The sequence below is a fragment of the Sinohyriopsis cumingii genome, chromosome 2 (assembly GCF_028554795.1).
Source record: "Sinohyriopsis cumingii isolate HCF-2022 chromosome 2, ASM2855479v2, whole genome shotgun sequence".
NCBI classification, from domain to species: Eukaryota; Metazoa; Mollusca; class Bivalvia; order Unionida; family Unionidae; genus Sinohyriopsis; species Sinohyriopsis cumingii.
In genome coordinates this window covers 76,249,888-76,272,037 of record NC_142962.1, presented here as the reverse complement: position 1 = coordinate 76,272,037, position 22,150 = coordinate 76,249,888, and the positions used below count along the sequence as shown (strand labels likewise).

The following is a 22,150-nucleotide window of genomic DNA, read 5'->3' as shown; positions in this document are numbered from 1 at the left end:
TGGTTGTTACTTTCTGCTCATACATCTTACAACTGCAGTTACAAATTGGCTAGTGGTTTCTATTATTCTGTGAAGAAACTAATTTACTGATGAATCTCTCTCTCTCTCTCTCTCTCTCTCTCTCTCTCTCTCTCTCTCTCTCTCTCTCTCTCTCTCTCTCAGTGATTAAGTCATTAAAATTATTGAATTTGCCTTATCCATTGTTCCAGGGCACATATATTAGGAATAACAGGCCAAATTTTAAATTTCATCTCAGGTTCATAAATATAATAGTTTTTTGAAGGTCAAAACATCCGAAATAACAAATTAGCAAATAAAATATAATCCTTTTCATGATTTTTTGCTCATAGCAAGTACAAACAACTTATTTTATTGCCCGCAAAAAGCAAATTCTCCAAAGTGTGAGCATTTGTGTACAGTGTATATATTGAATACATATCCAGTAACGGAACGTTATTTGGGTTTAATTCTTAAAACTGTCACTAGGGAATATAACCTGACTGTTCTTGAGGCATAATTTACAAATGTGTGTGGTATACAAAAGGAAATATATCTCGGCCAATCCAGAAGTTACAGTTTTAATTCATCAGAATTTACAATTATGAGTGTATGCTTAATCCAAAAGCCAAATTGTGCGAAAAGCTTGTCTTTATTCATGTTTTATTCATGTGAAAGTGAAAAACAAAAGGGATTGGCAAATGAATATATAAGAACAATGTAACAAGACAATCCAGGTATTTGTTCCTTATAATTGCATACCTGTATGATATTTTTTGTTTTAGACTAATTCATCTATACAATATTATTTTAATGAATGCCGGTTTACATTAAATATTTATTTTTCTCTAACATTTCCTATGAAAAGTGAAACACAGGAATGCATATAGTTTTCATTTATTTATTTGGCTTTATTGCATAATTGTATTATATTGCTATTTTTTTGTGTTATGGCAATATCAAGTTATATTTTAAACAGGATAAAACAATGACAAGATCACAGACAAATGATGTTTATGGGGGTGGGTGGGTGATGTCCTTAAAAACTTTAAACGTTTTTTTAAAAAAACTTATGGTGGGGGGGCCTACTCTTTTAACAGAAAACAATCATATCTACATGTACATAGATACATGTAAAGCTTTTGTATTAATCATGTTAACTTTTACATTAAGTTCGTTTGCAAATGTATCAATTTTGATACTCTATTGTAGCAGTAATAATTTTTAAAAAACAAATTGAGCTGGTTACTGGTGTGGTATCAATGTTATTTGTATTCAATATATTTTTATAATTGCTACCAAAGGAGTCTGATGTTTCATCAGTGAAATACCTTACAATCAATCATCTTATCTGTACTATAAATATCGCTTCATATATGGATGAGTACGATTTTAAATAATATAAAAAAATGTAGTTTCCAGTTTTATATCTGTGGAAATAAAGCATCTCATAATTGTATGGAAATGTTCTTTATGTGTAGATATAGAAAATATATTTCATACTGTTATATATTGAAATAAGTTTATATTTTTGTAGCATATACCTATGCTACAGTATATACATTGTCTGTGATGTCCTTGTTTCAAGTCATTTGCCTCTTGCTGTTGTATTGGAATTGGAGATTTAAAATGAAATTGGAGATATGAGATACTTGTCACAGGCAACTAGTGACAATACTTGCTGACTATGCAGAATTTTCATCTCTGTAATCTACTCTCTCTCTCTCTCTCTCTCTCGTGCATAAACAAGAAAAGACAAAGCATGGTCTTGATGTACAGTTATCTGCAGTTTGCTCAAACTTTATGAGGTCTTTACTGATACAAAAAACAAAATTTGCACTGCACATTAAAATAATAAACATGCTTTAAATTGATAACATTGTGAATGAGAATATACAAACAAATTAGGATCTTAAACCTTGCTTGTAAGTGGCTACCCTATTCTGCCACCGTGCAGTAGCGGTAAATTGCACCCACAAAATGTCCAAATAAAAATGGGATGGGAAGGGTCAGCGGAAATATTTGAGGAAAGTAAATCTAGGCACTTTCAAGCAGCCATTTACAACTTGCATAAATGAAGAATAGAAAGTTCATGAATAGAATTCTGAATGTAGCACTTGTAAGCAGCCATTGACAATAATGCAGAAGGAAAGTAGCACTTGCAAACTGCCACGTACAATTTGCATCAACGAAGAATACAATATTCATGGATATAATAATGTAAGTAGCACTTGCAAGCAGCCATTTACAATATTGCATCAAGAAAGTTTAGAAAATACATGTATAGAATTATGGCGGTAATCCCCCTCCATAACCATGCTCTAAAAATGGCGTAAATTCATAACAACAAGAACAACAACATTTTCTATCACCTCTAGACAAGTTCATAGGGATAAAATCACATTTTCAATCGCCCCTAGCCTAGCTCCTAGTGATAAGACCACATTTTCTATCGCCCTTAGCCTAGCTCCTAAAGATCACAAAACGTAAATCATGATATTGTCACTGACCCAGTTTCAAGTTGTGATAGAACCTTAGAGATGAACTATGTATCACATATCCCTGAAACGTTTCGACAACGAGAGATGTAGCGATGATGATGATGATGATACAACAACAGCGACAACAATAACAACATCATCAACAACAACTACTAATACTACTACAATCTTGGAATGTCAGGAGGTAAGTGCTAATGGAAAATTAATGCGCTTACTTTCTGTAGGCTTTAGTTCCATTTCATTTGTGTTAATTGTACAGGGATTATTTGCGAGCATGTACCGCTCCGGTGGCCTAGTGGTTAGAGCGACCGCCTCGGATGCGGGAGGTCGTAGGTTCTATCCCCGGCATACCAAAGACTTACAGAAATGGTACTAACAGTTGCCTCGCTTGGCGCACAGCATTAAGAGGTTAGTGTTAGGACTGGTCGGCATGGTGTCAGGATAATGTGACTGGGTGGGACATCATGCTACATGTCTGCGGCATGATGCCCCATTGCTAGTCATCACTATAAACTGCCACATTGCAGACATCGTAGCGATATGACTGAAAACTTGTTAAAGTTACGTTGAAAATCCAAATCACACACACACACACACACACACACACACACACACACACACACACACACACTTGCAAGCATGTAAAACAGTACGCGTGTTGGTACCTGATACAGTGCAAATATTGGATGTAACACAGTACACGTGTTGGTACGTGTCATGTACAAATGTTGGATGTAATACAGTACACGTGTTGGTACGCGATACAATACAAATGTTGGATATAATATAGTACACCTGTGGGTACAAACATTGGATTTAATACCGAACACGTGTTGGTACGTGGTACGTACAAATGTTGGATGTAATACAGTACATGTGTTAAAATTTGTATATAATCCAAAATGACGATGCGAAATTATTTGTAAAAACGTAAACATAAATATGGGCAAACCTATTGTAAAATTCGATCAAGATGGCCATATTGCAATGATTCCGAATGTGACAAAAAATTTTCGGTGCCCCTCCCCCATAGTTTTAAATCTGTAATAGTTACTTTGGGCAAATCGTTAATATTAAAAATGTAATTATCTTATGACTTAAGCAGTCCTCTATCTTCTTTATGTAAGGGAACACAGAAATTTCATAACATTAATGTCATTATCCTCAACTTTATCTTTATACGTATTTCTTCGACTGTATAGACTTACTCTTCAACGATGTTTAGTGCCCGATTCCTGATAGCAATGGTTCAAGCTATGGTTGTTCAATATAACTTGCTTTCAAATCCTTGCCCCAGACTACATGGAAGACACGCTAACTAAGTGTACTTCTATATATTTCAAATATTCATATTTATTTCTTGTAAATGTCTACATGACTGACTACAAATTAATACAATTTTAAAAGTAATCTATAACATACATGTTAGTTTGCTTCATACGTTGATATTTTTTGGACTCAAACCAGTAAGGCGAAGAGAGAAAAGAAGCGTGCAGGCAATTAACAAGACTGGAGCATTAACCTTGTCACAGCCTTAGGCTCGGCAAACTAACCAAAGCTGAGAACAAATAGGGTCTTCTTGAAAGATGCGAAGTAGAATGTCGATTATTTCTGGAGAAACATTCTGCAGAACTAAAACATAGCATAACTGAGAACACAATTTGCAAATGATACCTACTGCTCTGCGTCAGGCGTTTAACTTTTACCAAGAGTAGTGTTGTTTTCATTTCCATCTATATTTATCTCCCCCATGATGAACTTTAATCAACCTTGTCAATCCCCATATAAATGAAATTTCTTTTTAATATACATCTTTAATATTTCTTCTAAAACAGGAATATTGAATGATCAGTTGACAGAATGAAACATGCCTGCACTCGAATGTTGGCAACAAAAGTATTTTAAGCTTTTAACTTTTATACTATCAACCTTTACAAATTCTTCAAACTTACTGAAACTGGCAGTCATATATATATATATATATATATATATATATATATATATATATATATATATATATATATATATATATATATATATATATATATATATATATATATATATATATATATATATATATATATATCACATACATTAAAAATAACAGGGCATCGTTTAAAGTGTTAGTATAGAGCAATTTGATATACCAATACGATTGGTATATCAAGTTTCGATCCGCCCATGGCGCAATGATACACATATATCAACTTTCTTCTGACCATCTGCAGTTGTTTCTAGATTAATGATCAATTTCCACACATAAATCATTAATGACGTACGAAAATAACGACAAAAAGGGCATTAATAATCTTCGTTTTCTTAATGAATTTAATATGATACACATTTTTATCACAAGCCTTTCTGCTTTCTGTTCCACTCTCCCCTCTCATGCATAAAGAACAAACTACTCAGAAATGTGGAGTGAGAGAGAAAAGGAATTTGGGCTGGATTAAAACCTTGAAATATTAATTACACCAAGTAACCTACAAGGCTACAAGAATATGGTTCGTCGTAACGATAAGCGTGCACTTTCCTTGGAATTTACAGTGTTTATCTATGATACATAGTTGCAAAACATGACGAAATAATACGGTAAATGTCTCGGTTACGTGGTACACACGATGTGATGTATGCAATGTTTTGTTGTTGTTGCTGTTTCTTAAACATACTATAATGAAAATGTCGAAAGCCACCTCTCTCTCTCTCTCTCTCTCTCTCTCTCATGACTTAGATCAACTGTAAATATATTAAAATAGTTTAATTATTTATTGTTGGTTCATTTCGCTTTGTTTCTATTCCACATTAATTTCCATGCGTTGGGACGTGAATGACAAAGCGTTCAAATGAATGGCATAGGTAACCAAGTCTTTGTAGTGCTCTATTTTTATCATTAAAACCATCTTTCATGTTTAATTGATAAGTGTGTATTATAATGATTTGATCAGTGTGAGTAAAAATAGAAACTAAACAATAAAACAATGAACTTATCAATAGACAAAGGTGATTATGAATAGCCACAAAACGCATAGAACTACATTTTGTAGCGGACACACTCTGGGGATGTGAGGAGTTAATCTTAAATCCGCTCAAAGGGCAAATATATGTATTTGTATGCGATATAAATAAAATATATGTACAGTACGTATAGTATCAATGATATACGACTCTTTGTATAAATTTTTCATTCAAAGGAAACTCGGCAATCAACATTTCCTTTTAATGAAAAAATGTATACATCTCGTGGTATGTCATTGATACAGCGTACGTATTAAACACACACACACACACACACACACACACACACACACACACATTAGTAGATCGTACACAAGTGTCACGATTATTTTTTATTGACAAATATATAATCAGCTAGTAGTAGGGCCAGTACTAACAAACATGTTCATTCATTTCTTTCTTTTTCTATACAGTACACAGTGCCATTTTAATCTTAACAATAAATAATAACCCTTAAATTATGCATGTTCTGAGTTGATGGTTCAAACTATTACAGTGTATCTGTGGAGCGAGGTCTCGTCAATGTTAAAACTGGTATCGAAATATGTATTAACAAATATTCAAGACCCGGATCTTCCAAAGATATGGAAAATTGATAAGCTAGTTTGTTTTTCTCAGTTTAATATTTTGGGCCTAATGAAAATCTTTATATCAGACAAAATGAATATAGTGGGCCATAATTTCTTGTTATTTTTTAAATCTTCTAGAAAGTAAAGTTTCTAGACGGATAAGTTTTCCTTTCTCTGATGACTTTCACGACCTTTCTACTTGTCAATCTCAGGCCTAAATCCTCATTAAATGTTTAGTGTCATAAAACCGAAGTCTAATTATGCACACTCGGATTGAAGGAGAACGATGGTTTCTGTCAGATTAATATTAGATTCCGAGCTGTAATTATTATTTATTTACTTTTTCATACCATAACTTTCATTCAAAAAGTTCTTCTCGCTTGTACTAGGGAATTAATGCACAATTATTGTACTTTTGAATTATATCTTTTCAATTTATTTTAATGAGACAAAGAAAAAATCATTTAGTGTTTTTTACTCGGACCATTTGTTCTGTGTCTTTTATTCATGAATTATGCATGGATAATTCTAGACATTAAGATCGGTAAATATTTGTGCCATGGTCTAATATGAAACGGTAATTTATACATCGCCTTTTGTCCACATCCCCCAAAACGCCACGTCCGCTGGACTTGTTTAGAAATATGGAATTTAATTCTTGTACGTTCTTGTTTTAGAAATAAACTAAAATCAAACTATATATATATATATATATATATATATATATATATATATATATATATATATATATATATATATATATATATATATATATATATATATATATATATATATATATATATATATATATATATATATATATATATATATATATATATATATATATATATATATATATATATATATATATATATATAACAAATATTGTTTGGTGATGAGGGCCTTGGACAGTTTCTTGTCCGGTCAGTCGCCTTGCCCGACCCAACAAACTGCCAATTGGTCCTTTACAACTATGGAATATGTTTTTCCATCATACTGAGCGAACATCTATTCTGACTTTATTATACAGAATACAGCAAAGTATACGTCTAAACATGCAGTGGCTTACATAAAGAAACGAATCTGGGTACAGGTCAGTACTTATATACGAAAACAGGTCTGTCCATATTGCATTTTTTGGACCTGTCGGGTTACAATGGAAAAAAGCAACGTAAATGAATTACTTGTAATATGAACATTTTTATATGTTTTCGTTTGAAAGATTCGATATGAGAAATATTTGTAATATGGTTTGAAAATTGAAATCCACTTATATATCGCAATCGGGCGAATGACAGAAGATTCAAATGAAACTGCTTTCATTTTGGAATGAACATAGTTTGTCTTCGCATCGAATGAAAAATTATTTATCACATCTCTAAAATAGGTTTAAATAGAAATTTCGTGCTTATGATAGTATTACATCGTCGAGATTTACCGTTGTATCCCTATTGCAATGATCTGTTAGCATTCACTGTTGTGTCCCTGTTGTACGGGTTTATTGGAATTTACTGTTGTGCCCCTTTTGCAAGTGTCTGTTGGCGTTTAACTGTTGTGTCCATGTTGCACGAGTATGTTGGTATTTACTTTTTAGTCCCTGTTGCACGAGTATGTTGGCAATTACTGTTGTGTCCCTGTTGTTAGGGTCTGTTGTCGTTTACTGCTGTGTCCCTATTGCAAGGATCTGTTGGCGTTTAAAGTTGTGTCCATCTAGTAAGGGTCAGTTGGTATTTACTGTTGTGTCCCTGTTGCAAGGATCTGTTGGCGTTTACTCTTGTGTCCTTATTGCAAGGGTCTGTTGGCATTTACTGTTGTGTCCTGTTACAAGGTATGTTGATGTTTTCTGTTGTGTCCGTGTCGCAAGGATATGTTGGTAGTTACTGTTTTGTTCCTGTTGCAATAGTCCCTCGACTGCTTATAAATGTGCTTTATACAACTGCTGACCCTTCAGTAGAAACACTCATAATTTTTAATTGCCCTGATGATGGGGCTCCTTGTTATTTTTGTCGCCTTTTCATGATTATTGTACGGGGATGACTCGTCTGATGCTCAATATTGCACATTTTCCCCTAACTATCTCTTTGGAGAAAAAACATGATTGCAAGGGGAGTCGGCACTTAGGTACTTATCTCGTTTCTTCTCCAAAACTTTTTTTCACTTATCGAATGCTAATATTCATTTATATGTAGACCATTTAAGAAAGGAATATTTGTTTAGACTGTACTTAAATTCGATTTATGGATATATTTTTTATTGAATGTTCAGTTAGTCTTAGATTTATTTATCAAACTTATTGAAATAGCTCGAAATGTATCTAGTCACTTTATATCTCAATATTTTCATAATCACTATCGAACAAAAAAACACCAACGGATTTTGAATTTGTAGCTTCAGAGCAGATTTATTGACTTTGATCAATGAAATATTTGTACAATTTAAGCATAGTGGGTTATTAAATATATATCGATATCATCACCATCTTGATGCTGATATCAGTAAATCAGAGGTTACAGTACCACGATTCGTGGATCCCACACGGAGCTCTGCTTTCCGCTCACAAGAAATGAGATTCTTGTTGCCATGTTTGACTGGGAAGACTGGTACACATTCATACTAAACACGTGTCATAACTGCATCAGTAACACAAAGGTCATGGAGAAATGAATAATATTTCTTTATTTTCCTCGCCAGTCTCCTTGATTATTATATGGGTTCAAGTAGCCTAATGCCTCCTATTATTAGCCGTTGAAACGAAAACGTGCTTTTATCACCGTTTCAAGAGGCAATTGTGAGTAGCGCTTCCATTATGATCAATTGCAATCACGAATCCTGTTTATGGAAAGCATGCAATTGTAGGTGCAAACGATTTTGTTTTAGTAACATATCTTTTCTAACGTTACTTTAAAAGTTGAGGTGAACATTATAGTCATAAGTATCAATCGGCAAATCAGTCATTACTACTTGGAATAGGATACCGCGGTGTCTATTCCATTGGAAATGTACGTTATTAGTCATTTAAAAATATTGACTGAGTCTAAAGGTAATGTTTTGCATTGTTCGTAATTGTCATGGGGAGATGCGTTTTGTACTGCAATTGTAGTATTTGAATTATTTCTTGTATTCTGTTATCTTTTGGGCTGGTGTTTCTTGCTTTCTAAAATATAGGATGAAAAAATGTATGCCTGATTTTTCTTAAATCAGTAAAGATATTTTGATCATATACATTTTATTATTATGCCCTATAGCACAACTGTATAGCAAAAATGACCTATATTTTACATGGTAGATATTTCAAAAAGCAAACTTTTAAAATGTATTCAATAAGCAAAGAGTAATCTCTGCATTTTTAGGCCCTACTTATCAGAAAACGTTATTTTTTTTATAGCGGTATGCACATTTATTCCGAAGATGTAATCGAAGAATGTTTTATATATATATATATATATATATATATATATATATATATATATATATATATATATATATATATATATATATATATATATATATATATATATATATATATATATATAGAGAGAGAGAGAGAGAGAGAGAGAGATATTCAAACCTAAATAAGTAAGACGATATAATATGATGGTTTCTTATACAGTAAAACCTTAGTTAATATAATGTTTCGCAATCTTGACTAGTGCATATTACAACTATTCACGGAAACCATTCTGAATGTTTTTGTTTAAAAGAAAATTAGTCCCCATGTGAAACTCTATCATTTTCCCACTCCTAATGTAAAACAAACGCATGAAATATTTAACGTACATGATTGTTTTTCGTTATTTCTTTGAGATTTTTGTCCGTCCAGTTTTCTTCACTGTCAAGTTCATACCATTTTCATTATCTTTCTTTCTATATTTCATTACATAATTATATAGTTATTATAATTAAATAATAATAATAATAATAATAATAATAATAATAATAATAAAGAAATTATATAATTATAAATATAATGAGAAAATCAATTGGTTTAAATAAAACTGTAAAAAATATTGGCACACTAATTTTGTGATGGTGATGATGTCTGTACTTTCTTGTCTGCAAATGCTTTAACTGTTTCATCATAACATTGTATATTGGAAGTCATTTTTCTGTGTTTGCTGATAGACTGTTCTCATTGTACAATAAAAGCATGCTGATAGCCAGATCTCATTGTACAATAAACTTATGCTGATAGCTTTGATCTCACTGTACAATACAAGCATGCTGATAGCCGGATCTCATTGTGCAATAAACGTATGCTGATAGCTTGATCTCAATGTACAACAAACTTATGCTGATAGCTTGATCTCAATGTACAACAAACGTATGCTGATCGTTTGATCTCATTGTCTCATTTACAATAAAAACATTCTGATAGCTTGAATTTACTGTACAACAAAAGTAAACTGATAGCTTGATCTCATTGTACAATAAACGTATAATGATGGCCGGATTTTATTGTACAACAAACGTATGCTGATATCTTGTTCTAACTGTACAAAAAACATATGTTGATAGCCTAATCTCATTGTACAACAAACGGTTGAAGATAGCCTGATTTTATTGTACAACAAACGTATGCTGATAGCTTGATCTCAATGTACAACAAACGAATGCTGTTCGTTTGATCTCATTGTACAATAAAAACATGCTGATAGCTTGAATTTACTGTACAACAAAAGTAAACTGATAGCTTGATCTCATTGTACAATAAACGTATAATGATGGCCGGATTTTATTGTACAACAAACGTATGCTGATATCTTGTTCTAACTGTACAAAAAACATACGTTGATAGCCTAATCTCATTGTACAACAAACGGTTGAAGATAGCCTGATTTTATTGTACAACAAGCGTATGCTGATAGCTTGATCTCATTGTACAATAAACATATGTTGATAGTCTGATCTCACTGTACAACAAACGAATGATGATAGGCTGATCTTATTGTACAACAAACGGATGCTGATAACCTGTCTCACTGCACAACAAATGAATGCTTATTGTCTGTTTTTACTGTACAGCAAACGCATGCTGATACACTGATCTTTTTGTACAATAAACACATGATGATACATTGATATTTTTGTACAATAAACACATGTTGATACACCGATCTTTTTGTACAATAAATACATGTTGATACACCGATCTTTTTGTACAATAAACACATGCTGATACACTGATCATTTTGTACAATAAACATAAGCTGATACACAAATTTTTTTGTAAAATAAACACATGCTGATACACTGATCTTTTTGTACAATAAACACATGTTGATACACCAATCTTTTTGTACAATAAACACATACTGATACACTGATCTTGTTGTACAATAAACATAAGCTGTTTTTGCTGTAAAGAGTTCACATTTGCTAAATCTAGTTCAAGCTGTCGGGAGTAACTCGGTCATTTAAGAAGATTTATCACCAAATATTTGAATCTTGACAGAGAAACGTATTTTATTCTGACATTTGCCATGCTTTAACTACACATACTATTTTTTTAATCCAGAAAAAAATAATCCTTCAATGGTGGGGACGTTTTCTTTCTTCAGTTGTCATGTTTTTTAGAGCACAGTGATGCCTGTAGGAGTGAAGAAACAATTCCTTCCACACTCTAAGGCCTGTTGGCATGAAACGATCAAGACCATTTGCTTACTAGCTCGGCCTGGTTGGGGACATATGGGTTAATGTGATACTTACATGCTTAGATATTCACCCCTTTAGGTGTTGAGAGCAAACGGAAGTTGATAAAAAGACATAAACCAGCAATTGATATAGTATCGAAGATATGGCGTGTCATTCATTGTATAAGATTAAATTCGATATGAAGTGTGAGAGGAGACCAAACAGACATTCGTTATAGTTCACACGAAAGTTGAAGATTAGAAAACAATGTCATGTTTCACGTAAACTCAGAAAGGTACATTGAATGCATATATTACTGTAGACTTTGGATTCAGCATGGCAGGTAAGTTTTCTTCGCTATGGCATAATTAAATAAACTTAATTAAGAAAAGACATTAAAGCATTGAATTAGAAATATACCACAACAGACATTTTCCTAAAAAGAAACAACAGTAAACATCGAAAATACTTTGCAACAGACATGCAGATAAACTGTATATACTTGTTTATAAGTAGATTCCAACGACAAACAATACATACGGTGTTTGATATTTGGTCATGTCTTTTAATCGTGTCGTTTACTGTCCTCTTTAATAAAATTAGGGTAAAGAAATCATCCTTACATTTGACTATTGATTTCGTTACGTAAATGTTAAAGAACTGAAGCTGCATAAGTTAAATCACAAGCAGCAGAATGTGGACTATTAGCATAACTTTTTAAAGTGGAAAGCAACGCACGAATCAGGGTTGTAAACAATACGACTTAGACAATACTAAACACTCACGTTTATCTCCCTTGAAACTCTTTCTATTTTGGGGTCATTTTCTTATGCCAATTACAAAAAGAATAAACCCGAAATCAGAAGCATGTAGATCCGAAACCAACTGAGTTTTCAAAGTCACTGTCTAAAGCCTAATCTGCATCACCCATTGCATACCATCTAAGTTTGGATATTTGATTCCTTGGAATTACCACACTTCATTACCACACTTTGCCTATTGCATTACCAAACGGCATTACCACATTTTCCCTATTGCATTACCACACTGTTCAATTAGTGGCAACACTTTATATTTAAACTAATATATGAAGACGTATTTCCTAATTGTAAATAATATTGTATCTAGTGAACCAAGCAAGGAAAAATGGATGATATGAACGTCAAAATCTATTTTTTAAAATATAATAACTCTAGCTGCAGGTAAGGGAAAACATCAATCTAACGGAGTGCATGGCATCAGGCATTGCAACAAAAATCAGATCACAACCCCGAGACAGAGGACTTGAAATGATTAGCGTTGTATGCTAATATAGCTGAATCTAAGAAAATGAGCTTATCAATTCCTTTTAATCTGTTTGTGTAACTCCATTGGGCACAGTAATAAATGACCTAGCTTGGAAGGCCACATATATGTTCGCAATGGGAGTGAAATGATCCAGAAATATCATTTAATAAAATGAAGAAGAAGAAAAGAAAAAAAAAAACGTAACTGTGGCCATGTTTTACTGAAAGTCTTCCAAATTGTATGACAATGTTGTTGAGAAGAATAAACAAACACTGGACCATGTTTTGCCAGAAGTATTCCGAACATCATCACAATGTTGCTATAAAAATAAGGAAAACATTAATCGGATCCAGGTCTTAAGATTTACTTATTTAAATGAATATGCAAATATTAGATGATCTATAACGCGACTCATCACACACACACACACACACACACACACACACACACACACACATATATATATATATATATATATATATATATATATATATATATATATATATATATATATATATATATATATATATATATATATATATATATATATATATATATATATATATATATATTAGTGACAAATTTAAATATTGTCCTTCACAAATAGGCAAGCATAGTAACTTGTGTGAAAATTGAACAAGAATAAAAGAATACCAGCAATGTAGTAAAATGACACAGATAAAACATGACCGCATGCGTCAGACACGAGTATAACATTTGTTTTTAATGCTTATGGATGCAAATAAGAATACTTCATAACGAAATTTTGTCGCTAGTCTATATCTCCGTTCTCAGATCTACCCTAAAGAATATAGCGTCAAGACAACGAACGACCTTCACCCTCACACAGCATACTCCTGATAGAGTCAGGTATACATAGGAGAATCAAGATAATCCGTTACGACTGAACATACGAAGTAATATATAAAGGAATGCAGGATGATGGTGAATGGAGATAAAGCCCTGTACACATTTCTGTTCATTCCGAGATTTTGTGATAGTTCATTATATCAGGAAAATACTTGGAACTGTATGTCTCAGTGTGAGGAACATATTGGTATTCATTTTGGAAATGATATAGCAAACATTGACTTTATGTGTTACAAATATATCTTAGGCAAGCGTCCATACACGATAGTTGTATGGATGCCAAAATAACACCTCAGTAGATACTTATATGTTTAAAATAGAAAGAAAATAAAACCTGTTTTAGCTCGTCGTCCAGTCACTGTCTGACATGTTTCAGATTTTTATCTTTAAATCAACGAGACAATTAAAAAGCCCATTTGAGACAAAAGCCAACAACCGCCAATGCGTATGTTCTATCGATTTGTTTCTTTGTTCGCTTGTGCTTTCACGGCGGTGCATTTTTCTTCCGGTCAGATGTATATTTAGAGATACTAATTAATCACAAAAACCTTGAGTTTTACACTCTTCGCAGGTTCTGAGTTTGTCTCGATGACATACATTTTTTCTTCATATTACCTTGACTTTGTTTTTCTGTCGATGAGAATTTAGGAACTCGTCGAGTTCATGCGGCACATTAGATTAGACTGACTGAGTACGGACAACCAACGTCACCCCCAAAATCCGAGTACGTATCGTGAATACCATTTCGTATCGCAGCTCAAGCACCTGGTTTGACATTAAGTGCATCGTCAGAAGTTTTTGATCTGGCATCTTGACTAGAGGAGGAACTAAACCTAAAGTCGATATCATCCTTCCTAAATTTGCATGGGCAAATTATTTGGATGGCGTGGCAAGAGCGTGTCTATCGTGTGTCGAAATATTGCTCTATATACAGAGTTTTGTGCGAAAGATCTTCGAATCATTTAAAGCATGCACTCCTCGTGTCACTGTCCGTTTTAGGATTGGCGATACCGTAGGGAAGGATGGTTTTTACATATCCCATTGTCGAGCGAACCCTTGGAACACAAGATACATTGTTGCGGTTACTGGAGAATGGTTTTCGAAAATGTAGCTTCACTGTGACTTGTCCGTTCGAGAATAAATTATTTTGTCAACGACTTCATGTCATGTCAGTACCGACAATGTCAAAATTTACTGACAGGAAGATAATGAGGATGTTCAAAATGCACGATTAACGTGGTACGCGTTTCCAACTTCCTCGTAATCTGCAATGGCAGAATCCACTTGGAAAGGAATCACTCTGTTTCCCACCACGTTGTACTTGCCACTTATTAGAGCACAAACAAATAAAAAAAACTTGGTCTGTAGCTCCGTTCCACAGTTCAGCGAAACTACTATAATCGAATGTTCTTGTAAACGCATTTTGTATTAGTAAGCGCAGTGTAATTCACCCAGAATATGACCCAAACCGGGACAAAAGTAATGTACATTATTTTGCCGTCAGATGAATGCATTTTAAGACGATATGCAATATTATGGTATTCGATCAGTTAACGTTTGCAAACTTTTTTCAGGGCCTTGCTAAACTGATCCTTAAAAGTTATCGGCAGTAGTTTCAAACAGATGTTGCGCATTCAAATGAAATAATACAGGCATTCGGATGATATAGGTAGTCAATGGCGAATTGATTGGTGATGGTGTTTTTGATAACCAGGATCAATTTTGTTGCTCTCTTCTTGAACTTGTTCATTCAAGACATCGACGATGAGAGTATTTTGACGTAATGATGAACACTATCTTAAAGGAAAGAAATGAAGGATGTTTTATCGTTTTTTTCAGACAGATATCAAAAGGGGATGTTTACATGTCAGGATGTCATTCATGGCACCAATAATAAAACTAATTGCAATCACTTCAGCTGCATGTCAACAAGTGTACAATATTCTCGATCTCCTTGTGTCCCAATGAATATACATACACGCTCTGGTGTTCTGTGGAATTCGGTGCATCTAATTTAACCGATAATGTCATTTCCTAAATCTGTTCTAGTTGTACAAAGCTTCTATTACTTATCGCTTGGATTTGAGGTATTTATTTCTCTGTGTTGAGTTCTTATATCGCTGCTTCTAAAACTGTGTTTAATTCCATTTTCACTTCTGACTTTCGTCGATAGTAATGTGTCTACAAACACTTCCTACTCTTGTGATTGATATTATGTATGGTGTGTTTGTATAGTAATCAAATGCAGTTGCTTGATTAAAGGGTGTGTGTTTGAATATTAATCAAAACGCGGGTGATGGATAGAATATCTGCCTTGTGAGTTGAGATTATATAATCAATTTAACATTACACTTTAGTTTTGCCCCAGACTGCCTCATCTGACCCTAAATTTATAGTGCTGTCTATGGTTTGATAAATTCTATGTTAAATTCCTCTAATGCACCAGACTGTCCCCATGTTAAATTTTCCTTATACTCCATATCGTCACATAATGTGAACCTATGACGTAATATTAGTTCCCCAATGCCCCAGTGTGCCTTATACAACTTCTGTGAAGCCAAGACATAATGATGACCCTGTTCAAAGACGTTCCTTCCTAGTCCAGACAGACAAAATGTGAAATAGTGCCTGTATGAAAGACTTGCAGCTATCAGCCAAAATTACAAACTGGAATTAATTCTATCTCAGATTGACGATGGTTGATTAATTGACAGGGAATATTACCCAATCACATTTGTGTTTATTGATCATACGATATTCATATTGGTTTCTAGAGTCCAGACTGTAATCCAGGCAGTTCAGAGGATCTGAAGTGCCAAAAATCATATTTCTGCATAATGTCATGCTCCTTTCGTTAAGAAATTGAAGGCTTGTACAGTGTCCTAGTTGTCTAGAAATGATGAAGTTGCCAAACTGGCATCTTTTAACTTATCCAGACAAAGAAAGCGATGAGTGTGAAACAGTGTGTTGCTGTAGTAGTTTTCATTTATCACGGGAATCGTACTGAATTATATCGGTCACGATGATTGTGTTTTAGTATATAAAGGTTCACCGTAGAAAATGAAGGTATATACATATATGAAAGAAAAAATGGCTGAGAGAATTGTAAGACTTTTTTCATTTAAAATAAATGAAATTGATTCGTTGTTTTCTAATTGTGTCTATAAACACTTCCTACTCTTGTAATTGAAGGTTCATTACATTGTTATAATTTTTTAACACCAGGCTATTTGTAATTTCGATGATACTGATACAACTCAAACATTATTAGTTATTTTTTCTGCATGCATAAACTGTTTTCGAAACATTTTCCTATTTTGATAGACGGATTATTTCCGAGAAGACTTAGAGAAAACATTCCGCTTACTTACCTCCTTGAAGTGTACGTTGGCTTAGCTAATCCACAAACTAACTAGCTAGACGGTACAGGGCTTAAAATACGAAAACCTCATGACTATACGATTAACTATTCATATTTGCTTGACAATGGAATCCCATATAAAGATGACAGTAAGTTTCTGTTACTAGAACTTCTGACATTTATAATTTCACTGCATTTCTAAATGGAAAAGCTGTTTCTATTGATAGGCCATGTCAGAAAGAAAATCATTAAATTCGCATATAATGTGAATAGTAATAATAAATAATAATAATAATAATAATAATAATAATAATAATAAAATGTTGTTTTATTAAAAAGTCGAACAAATAGGAATAGTTAATCGTATAGGCCAAAGTCTTCTGTCTTTGCCGTATTTTACTATTTATCTTGTTTAAAAGAGAAATAATCAAATATAATAAACGGAGACAAAGATACACCAGGGACTAAAACTTTAGACTTTTTTCTGGAGTAAATGATCACTTACCTTATCTTTAATTAATGTTTTGGAAATTCCATCTACTTATCTAACGTTCCAAGCAAATATAACTTTGGCTGGACTTGTATAACGATTTTACTTTTGAAGCCAGCTCTAACGTAGAAATTAAAAGTCATACGGAAACATGCATTAAACGACAACTCATTACATATCAAAGTCTCAGCAACCCTCATTCGTAGCTGTTGAGCAAGTTCCTCCAATATTTGAATGCATCGCCATTTGGGGTTTTGAAGAATGAACTAAAAGATTAAAGTCAGCACCAGATTATAAAATTAATTGTGACTAGTCCTATATTTACCAAAAATGTATGTTCTACGAATTTACACTGCTTGCTACTTATAATATTTGGTATAGTTGTATTCCCAAAATTCACAACTTTTAATATGTAAACTTAACTCTTCTCCTGGGGCGCAGAAAATGCATGGTTCATTTTGCAAAATTAATTAATACTAAACAGTTTAAAGCTTAAAGCAAATATGTAATGAATTTGTACATTAATATGTTTTCCAATATACAAATGTTCTTTTAGAAGAAAAAAAAAAACATATTTAATGGATAAACCCCAGACTTCTTATTCATACAATCTCATTGACCAAATTTGTGTCAAATATTTTTGGGTGTGCGTGCTTCCATAGACTTGAGTTCTGGTCGATACTAATCTGTAACGCGTCCAATGTGTTGTTGAATGAAAGATTATTGTTGTGAATGATGGAAGGGGAATCAAACTTGACTTAGTATAAATTGTTACAAATATCTCACTATCACACCGTATATGGCATGTGTCATGGTTAGCTTTAAATAAAATCTTTCATGAGAAAATGCAGTTTTTTCAACATATTAGCCACCAATCCACACAAATGTCTTCAAGTGAAATTAATGTTTTCTCTTTCAAAGAATGTGTGCTCTTCTAAGATGAAACAAATTGCCATCAACATGCATCCAAAGATTTAAGTCAAATTATGATGATATTATTTTTATTTTATTTTAAATGACAGACAACCCACCGAAAATATATTTTCCGAAGAATTTTATTTTACCCATAACTTTTCATATTTTTATACAACATTCTTCCTTGAAACATTTTCCAGTTCATTTCCTTTGTTATCCGTATGGGATTATCCATGTTTCTCTTAATTAACTGAAGACCCCCAATCTCCATCCAACAAACAACGAAAGAAAACAAATAAATAAAACAAAACAAGGACAAACAATAACACAATAAATAAACACAATTATGTATTCGGGACCTGCAAACCAAATATTTATGGTTTTGTCAAGGGATGCTTATTGATGGTAAAAAGAATTTTAGTTTTGTCTAGTTTGTTAACAAATGAGTTTGTTAACAAATGTGTTGGTATGGCTGGCAAGCTATGTATGTACATCTAAGTGTACACATTGGCATCGCCACTCCCATCATCATTAAAATCATTATCAGCATCATCATCGAAGAAGAAAAATAGAGCTTGGCTAATATCACATTAACATCTACATATAACTTCCTGATTAGTATTTTTGAATATAATATAGATAATGAAACACAATAACTATATTTAAGCAATACTGACTGCTGATCCAGACCATAAGGTAAATTGATTTTACATTCGATCGCTGTAATTATGTAATTACGGCACATCTGCATATCTCCATAAGTTTCACCTACTCGCCTCTTATAAGTAGATACCGTGAATATGTCCAACTATCTCATACTGGAAGGATAATGAGGACTCGCTGTGTAATGGTAGTGTCTGTCAACACTATCCAATATTATGACTCGCAGAATGGTCATCCCTTAAATACATGTACAGTCGCTGTCACTGGCTTGTCTCAGCTGATATTTTCCGCAATGCCGTCCCGTTTGAATGGGTCCGATGTGTTACAGAAACCTGCACTTTAAGGACGATGCCATTGCTCGTTTAAAATCAAAATCAACAAAATTCTTTCTAAACACGACAGTTTAAAGTAATCCATTGATTATGTTTCTGTGTTACACATATCTTTGTTGTGATTTTGTATACCTACAGCAAATGTGTATGGTCACATACCACTTCGTGCTCGGTTTCCGAGGTGCATCCGGGGAACTGTGCAGCTTAAAGAAAACCATTCTCATACCAGCTATCCTATTGATAATAGCTATGGGGTGTTTCTGTTTGATGAAGTATACTTATATGCAATATTCAAGCACAGGGGCGTTGAAGAATTATTTTCGTGGTGAGTGGTAAACATGCAGCGGTCAGCTATTAAGTTTAATTGATGTAGGCCAAAACGTGGTTTGAGGTGAAATTTGGGGGTAGGGGGAATGTGCGGGCGCTCATGTTCATGCATTCTATGATGTTATTTGATATAGGATAACAATTTTAGGACAGGATAGAACATAATATTCAACGTAACTTAACGTGTATATGCTTGGAGGTCTCGGGGGATGCCGGAAGAGTGCGTCACATCCTGAAGTACGCAAAACAAATTTGAACCATGTCAAGAGCAATATGATGCCTTTACAGAATTTGCCCAAGTTCAGTAAAAGAAAGTTCTCTGGTGCGTACATGCTGGAAAAAGAAATTGGGATGTTTCGGACAAAAAATAAGTCGCCTCAGCTTAGTTGCCCGTTAAGATGTCATGAAAATGTTTACTGTGCACATGGCATCCTTTGGCACAATAAGTACGTACATATGCAATGACGTCTGCTCTTATAATTTTGAGGTGTTTATGGGATTATTGGCGGAAAAGTCCAAGAGTGTTCCAAGTGTGGTGGGCGTGGGGTCTGATGGTTCCGCAATAAATTGCAGCTTTACGATGCTTTAATACCACCTCATGTATTTGATAAATTCATGAACGTAATGACAAATTTTGAGAATAAAATTGCATTTAAAAAAAAATTGAATCGTTTTTAGTGGAAGCAATATATTAGTTCAATTTCTTAAATCTTTATTTTCCTTATTCAAGAAGTTCTTAAATCGTCTAATGTCTAAATGAATTTTGAAAAATAGCATCACTTTTGAAATTTATAGAAATATCACTACAGTCGATCAAAACTGATGTCCCCTTTTTTGCTTAGTCGATACAGATTCGTTTGTAACGCGTTGTACTTACGACTGGTAATTACGGGTTCGATTCCCACTCGGATCAGCCTCTAGCGGATGTCTTTCTGATGCATGGCAACGTAGTTTTATTCTACTCGCCACGGCGCGATATAACCTTCAACCTGTTGCGGTTTCATAAATATTACCCATCGAATGCACCCACCACGTTCCCAAACAAATCTTGTATGGCACACGGACACACACACACACACACACAGACAGACACATACATGCACGCACAGAGACATACACATACACACAAACCCACCCACCCACACATGCACACACAAACGAACACACACAGAGACACACTCTCCCCTATCTCTCTCACACACACGCACGCACATACGTACACACCCACCCACCCTCCCATATATATATATATATATATATATATATATATATATATATATATATATATATATATATATATATATATATATATATATATATATATATATATATATATATATATATATATATATATATATATATATATATATTTATATATATATTTATATATATAATATATATATATATATGTATATCTATATACACATATATATATGTATATCTATATGTATTTATATATATGTATATCTATATGTGTATATATATATATATATATATATATATATATATATATATATATATATATATATATATATATATATATATATATATATATATATATATATATATATATATATATATATATATATATATATATATATATATATATATATATATATATATATATATATATATATAGTTTCTTCACCTTCAGTTTGACACACAATTGCTTCGATTGACATTTTATAAAATGTAATCCTTATGATTTCTGTTAAATTAAATGATCATCCGGAGTCAGGATTCGGAAAACAATCAGTTTCACCGGAACAATAATTGTTCCCATCGACATAAATCGGAAGCACTCTACTGTTATCATCTGTCGGTCTTATCGATGTTACTTCCGTATTTGTGCCTTTACTGGCAATGGGAATTTAGCTTCGTTTTGAAAAATAACACGCAAGAGGAATATCTGCTTAAATCATGGCATAAATGGCATTTAATGTGAGTACTATGGCAACCATATGATACTTCGACGTTACATCTGCATTTGTAATATCAACTAATCTACAAGAGTGCGTCTAGTTTTGAAAATAACATAATGATACATTGTCTTGATGGCGTACTAGAAACTACTGGTTAGAGTCTCTCATAGTGATTACAGACACTTTTTATATACAGTAATGAATTTTGATGGATGTGTTGATATTCTACCACAGGTAGAAGTTATACGTAGGTAAAGGCGACATGCATGT

The 22,150-nt window shown here is 33.1% G+C and overlaps 1 protein-coding gene across 4 annotated transcripts in view; it reads left to right on the top strand.

The window, feature by feature from the left end:
- Positions 1-22,150, top strand: part of LOC149805219 (uncharacterized) — a 139,959-nt gene that overhangs the window by 113,297 nt on the left and 4,512 nt on the right. The gene's annotated exons all lie outside the window — the stretch shown is intronic.